This window comes from Thamnophis elegans, chromosome 4 (genome assembly GCF_009769535.1).
Source record: "Thamnophis elegans isolate rThaEle1 chromosome 4, rThaEle1.pri, whole genome shotgun sequence".
NCBI lineage: Eukaryota > Metazoa > Chordata > Lepidosauria > Squamata > Colubridae > Thamnophis > Thamnophis elegans.
In genome coordinates, this window is record NC_045544.1 from 130,941,686 (window position 1) to 130,948,622 (window position 6,937).

A 6,937-nucleotide genomic window follows, 5' to 3' on the forward strand; every position below is an offset into this window, starting at 1 on the left:
TAGAGAGAGAGAGAGGGAGGGAGGGAGGGAGGGGGGAGGGGGAGAGGGAGGGAGGGAGCCCTCCCTGGAAAGTAAACTAAGGTTAACATTTGGCAGAAATCAGATACTACTGAATAATCAAATGAAACAATCATGTATGACCCAAAGTTAAGTTTATTCTTCGAAATGCAATCCTCCTTTAAATGATTAATAATTCTCCGTCTAAAATTTGTGTAAACTGGAAAAAAGGTCTTTGGAGTTTTTTGCTGGAATAAAAGTGAACTGTGTGCCCAGTATACTATATTGTTCAGAAGAAATTTAGGCTAAATTCTTGCAATGGTTTTGAAATCAAAGCAGTGATATTTCAACATCTTTCTTCTTTCAATTATCTGTATCCCCAGAATAGCAATAGGGAGGCCACCTTTTTAAAATGGCTGTTGTTGGCTGGGGACAACATAGCTATTGCCTACCTATCAGCAAAGCTGGGCACATCAGTGTTCCTACCAGATTAACAGATCAACAGAGTTGGAAGGGACCTTATAGAACATGTTGGAAGAAATGTCCTTCTGGGTTCAGCTCCAAGTGGGGAAAAAGACGCTGGAAACATGGAGGCTGCTTGGAAAGATGGTTTAATGGTGGACAGGATCACATGGATTGAGCTCCTGAACAGGAAAGGGGGATCACATGCTTCCAGATGTTGGGTTAAGAAGCAAAAGAGACCGAGATGCTGAAAGTCCCTGGTTTTATGCTCTCTCTGGCCTTTGATCTTGATCTTGCATTCTGATTGGTTGTCAGGCTCCCATGGGGCCATACAGGGGCAACTCTATAGGCTGTGTTTTGAGTCCACGTTTGGTTGAGCATTGCTTCTTCCCAGGTACCCTATGGTGAGATGGGTAAAGGGCTAATACTATCAGGTCTTAATCCCATCACGGGTCGCTGGAACTGCAGGTTCCAGCGACCCAGACCTCCAAATTACTATTCAGCCAAACCGGGCCAAACTGTAAGGAAACCCTCCCCCCCTGGTATATTTTAGTCGTCCTGCTTCATACTACAACTGTACAGTTCATACAGAAATGTTTGCCAACTTTGTTAGGGGTTTACAGATTTTCTGCCAGCGAAGTTGGCAAAGATGTTTAAAGACAAATCAGCTAAATGATGGAAGTGCCACCAGATACCTGGATTTTACTATCATATGTGGTGGGCATGTGGAGAAGCAAAGAAGGACTGGACAAAAATAAAGATGGTTGGAAAGGATGATAAAACCACGTATTGAGTTAAAACCAGAAATATTTTTTTGCTGCGGTTGTTACCTGAAACTTATAATAAAGAGAATTTAATTATTCATGTATATTCCACGAGAATTGTATTTGTACAATATTGGAAAAATGAAGAGATTCCTACTGATGAGGTGATTAGGGAAATATTAGAATGTGCAGAAATGAATAGATTAATAATAGCAATTAAGGAGAAAGAACAAACTGATCATTATATGATATGGGAAGTGTTTTGCCAATGGTTAGAGAATAAAAAAGGAAATTAGAAATAAAAGAAGGAAAAAAGGATAGAAAATATATCAAGATAGAGATAAGAATAAAATGACAATTGTTAGTATTAGTATAATGAGAATAACTATGTTTAATGTTGTTAATGTATTTTTATTAGAAGATATGTTAATAAGGAAATGAAGAGGAAGAGCCGAGGTGGCGCAGTGGTTAGAGTGCAGTACTGCAGCCACTTCAGCTGACTGTTGGCTGCAGTTCGGCGGTTCAAATCTCACCAGCTCAAGGTTGACTCAGCCTTCCATCCTTCCGAGGTGGGTAAAATGAGGACCCGGATTGTTGTTGGGGGCAATATGCTGACTCTGTAAACCGCTTAGAAAGGGCTGAAAGCCCTATGAAGCAGTATATAAGTCTAACTGCTATTGCTATAAGAGTTTTACAATTACTAGTAGTGCCAGTTCGCATCTATTCGGGAGAACTTTTTGTTAACTTTCTAAGCAGTTTGGAAAACCAGATGTATTACATTCTAACAGCGCCCATCGACCTGAGTGACGTTGAGTTGGCCACACCCACACGGTCACATGACCACCGAGCTACGCCTATCCAGCTGGTCATTAGGGCAGAGAACCGGTTGTTAAATTATTTGAATCCCACCGATTGTATCATTTGAATCATGAGGTTGGCTGTGAAAACAGAAGTTGTGTTATATGGGGGGAAACGTAGTAGGGATGCACCTGTGATCAAATGACATATTGTATGTGATGATGGGGGGGTTTTTTGTCTTTTTTTTTTTCCTTTTTTCTTTTTTTTCCTCTCCTTTTCCCTTTGTTTTTTTTTTCTATTGTTATGTGATGTTGTCTATGTAATAAAAAATAAAATTATTAAAAAAAACAAAAAACAGAAGTTGTGTTATTTCACCTGTGATATCACAAAACACACGTCATTTGCCCCCTATTCCCCCCCCCCTTGGATTCCCCCTCCCAAACTTCTAAAAAGTTAGTATTTTTGCAGAAGAAAAATATAGCAGCTCCTTTTTCAGGAATCCAATGTTTTCTACAGAATCCCCAACTCCCAACTATAGTTATTCTAAGTGAAGGTAAAGGTTCCCCTCACACATGTGCTAGTCGTTCCTGACTCTAGGGGGTGGTGCTCATCTCCGTTTCAAAGCTGAAGAGCCAGGGCTGTCCGAAGACGTCTCTGTGGTCATGTGGCCGGCATGACTAAAAGCCAAAGGCACACGGAACACTGTTACCTTCCCACCAAAAGTGGTTCCTATTTTTCTACTTGCATTTTTACATGCTTTCGAACTGCTAGGTTGGCAGAAGTTGGGACAAGTAATGGGAGCTCACTCCATTACACAGCACTAGGGATTCAAAAGGCTGAACTGCAGACCTTCTGATCGATAACCTCAGCATCTTAGCCACTGAGCAACCGTGTCACTAAAGTTATACTAACCCAAGTTATATTTTAGTTACATCCCAAAGCCACATCAACCGTCAGCATTATTTTTGTAGAAAAAAAAAGTCATCACATCAGGCATTTCATCCAGAGCAAAATTTTATTCACTCCAAGGCCTTTCAGCTCCAGCAGGCCTTGGAGGAAGCCAGCTATCTTGACCCATTCCAGTCCGGCTTCAGACCTGGCTACAGCACAGAAACCGCTTTGGTCGCATTGACCGATGATCTCTGGAGAGCCAGGGATCGAGGCCGCGCCTCCATCCTGGTTCTCCTTGACCTCTCAGCGGCTTTCGATACCATCGACCATGGTATCCTTCTGCGACGACTGCGAGAGGTGGGGGTGGGAGGCACTGTTTTGCAGTGGTTCTCCTCTTACCTCTCGGACAGGTCGCAGTCGGTGTTAGTCGGGGGGCAGAGATCGAACCCTAGGCCCCTAACATATGGGGTGCCGCAGGGTTCGGTCCTGTCTCCCCTACTTTTCAACATCTACATGAAACCGCTGGGCGAGATCATTCGGCGGCACGGGATAAAATACCACCAGTATGCGGACGATACCCAGCTGTATCTGTCCGCCCCATGCCAACTCAATGAAGCGGTGGACGTGATGAACCAGGGACTTGAAGCTGTTAGGGACTGGATGAGGGCTAACACACTTGTGCTCAACCCGGATAAGACCGAGTGGCTGTTGTGTTTCCCTCCCGCCAATTTGGCAAATATTCCATCTCTCAGGCTGGGGGGTCAAACATTATACCCCTCAGACAGGGTCCGCAACTTGGGAGTCCTCCTGGACCCACAGCTGACCTTCGAACACCATTTGTCAGCTGTGACCAGGGGGGCATTTGCCCAGGTTCGCCTGGTGCACCAGTTGCGCCCCTACCTGAACCAGGAGGCTCTCACAACAGTCACTCGGGCCCTTGTGACCTCTAGGCTGGAGTACTGCAATGTGCTCTACATGGGGCTGCCCTTGAGGAGTATTCGGCGACTTCAGCTAGTCCAGAATGCAGCCGCGCGAGCGATTGTGGGTGCACCTCGCTTCACCCACGTAACACCTATCCTCCGCGAGCTGCGCTGGCTACCTGTCGATCTCCGGATACGCTTCAAGGTGCTACTTGCCACCTATAAAGCCCTTCATGGTAGTGGATCTGGGTACTTGAGAGACCGCCTACTGCCGATCACCTCCACACGACCCATTAGATCTCATCGTTTAGGCCTCCTCCGAGTTCCATCTGCTGGCCAATGCCGACTGGCCACCACGCGGAGGAGAGCCTTCTCGGTGGTAGTCCCGACCCAATGGAACGATCTCCCCGTGGAGCTTTGTACCCTCACCACCCTCCAGACCTTCCGCACAGCCCTTAGAACCTGGCTATCCCGTCAGGCCTGGGGCTAAAGATTATAACCCGCCCGAATGGTATGAATGTTGCGTTTTAATCATGTACTGTCTTATATGTAAAGTCCGTCCCCCCCTTCCTTTTGATTGTGAGCCGCCCTGAGTCCCCCCAGGGAAAAGGGCGGCATACAAATAAATAAACTATAAACTATAAACTATAAACTATAAAGAAACTCTAAAATATTCAGAATTTCATTAGCATAGAATGTTCTTTTTCAGACTTTCCCCCCCCCCCTCTCAACAGCTGAAAAACACAATACAGAACTCTTTGTTAATACTAACCGTTTTTAAATTAAATTAATAGCCATTTCAGAAGACAAACTTAGTTGATAGAAAATATTTATATATTTATATATATTTATATATAGGTGTGTGTATTTACTGTACAAAGTTTACATTTAGAAAAAAAAAAGTAAATTTTCTCCAATATTACAGACTTATTACGTACAGGGTTTAAATTGTAACTAGGGAGACTCTTGATGTACAAATGTGCTTCCCTTTAAAAAGAACCAGAAAGACATAACCTCACAATCTCACAGTGCTAATTCATTTTCTTACAATCAGCATAAAAAGAGTAATTAACAAATGATAGCGGGTTTTTTTTTCTTGATTTGTTTTTTGTGTTTATGTGTGTTCCTGTGAAATATTCCTTTTACCTTAGATGAGGGGGAAACATGAGTCATTCTTTTACTTGCTGGGAGATGCATCTGAATATATAACAGTGTAAACATAAAGGGTTTATAAGAGTAGAATCTGTATTGAAAGTAGAAATTTTAGGTGGGGGGGATCACACTTAATTTCAGCTGTCAATTGAACCAGGACACAGGAATTCAGTGGAGCAAGGATATAACCTTAAATTTACTATAATAATTACAACTAGTATGAATTCTCTTTTGTATTTTGTAATTTTCCTTCCTGGCATATTAAAAATAATAATTGTAATTTGCAGGCAACTTTTTAAGGAATTGGCAGGCAGAGACAGTCAGACAGAAATGGCTTGTAACCTCAGGTCAGTATTTTTTTTACCTTAGCAGCTTTAAGATTTGTGGACTTCAATCCCCAGAATTCCCTTGGTTGGCTTGGGATTTCTGGGAGCTGAAGTCCACACATCTTAAAGTTGCCAAGGTGTGGTGTTTAATGTCAAAAGCGGACCGAGCCATAATGTCACCAGTGAACCAATCATTTCCCAGTATCCAGACCACCACTCCAATTTTTATTCTCCATGTTTCATTGATCAGAGAGATGGAAAAAGAATGTTTATACCACTTCCATTACTTCCATTCTGTGTTTCTGGATGTTAAATCCAAAGAATATTTCAGAAACAAGGAGAAAGAAAATAAAATATTGCGCCAACCACCTAAGAGTTGGGTCCAGATTAAAGGCAATATACTTAGTTTAATACTTCTTGTGATCATAAAAAGGGCATTTCGGAATAAATTCCTTCCACATTCCTTCACAAGGGGGGCAGGGGAAACATGGGTTTAGATCATGGTTAAGAATAGGATAGAAGCACATCAAAGCAAGCCTGGATGAATGTTACCCCTTGTGTCAAGAAGCCAGGATGATGGGATCTAGATTCTAACAATACAGAATCTTGATTCCAGAGCAGGGGTCACCAACCTTAGCAACGTTAAGAATTGTGGACTTCAACTCCCAGAGCAAAGCTGGCTGAGGAACTCTGGAAGTTGGAGTCCACAAGTCTTAAAGTTGTTAAGGTTGGAGACCCCTGTTCGAGGGGGTACAGGTTTCTGTATTCATGCCTTAAGATTAAGTAGTTGTTACTTAGGAAAGGGGGGTAAGCGTGTAGAAGTATGCAAGAACTACACACATGCACACACAATTACCTTAATTCCCGCCCCATCCCTCCCCTCTCAAGTATGAGAAACTCTGCTTCTAATCTGCATCCCATAAACGATGATTTACAAAGTCTGAAAAGAAACTTAGAATGCAGATCCCAAAGAAAGGGATCAGGTGGTTTAACAAGATTCTGGAAAAATCGATAGTAAGCCACTTTTAGTTTGTTGTTTTTTTAAAAAAAAACAGTGACCAGGGAATGCCCTTGGTCACCAGCATCAGAGGTGGGTTCCTACCAGTTCAGCCAAGTAGGTAGTAAGTCAGGAGCTCACACACCCAACCGGTTCTATTGTTGGTGGCGCCATCTTGGTTTTTGGTTCTGCGCATGCGCAGAACAATCTCCATTGCAGAAATGTAAATTTTGTTACCTTTTGTAATGTTCTGCGCATATGAAGACCTTTTTAGGTGTAAATGTGCACATAGCTTTTTGCACGCCGAAGCGGCAGTAATGCCGGTAGCAACCCACCCCTGACCAGCATCCAACACAATTTGGGGGAATTCTTCTTCTTTACAAGATAAAAGTTAAGAGGCAACCTATCTCAGGTCCGCAGGTAAGACGGCTTTATTATGGCATGTATTTTATTTCATGCTCATTTTCAATTTGGCCGCTTCAGTGATGCACATACGGGCTCAGAGGTCCTGTCTACCCAGCAGGATTATAACACTTTCAAACTGGGAAAGTTGGAGAAAGGGCCCCACAATTTTCCAGGCCTTTCTCCAAGTTGGAAGGCTCATTGGAGGAGAGAAACAATGCCCCCCCC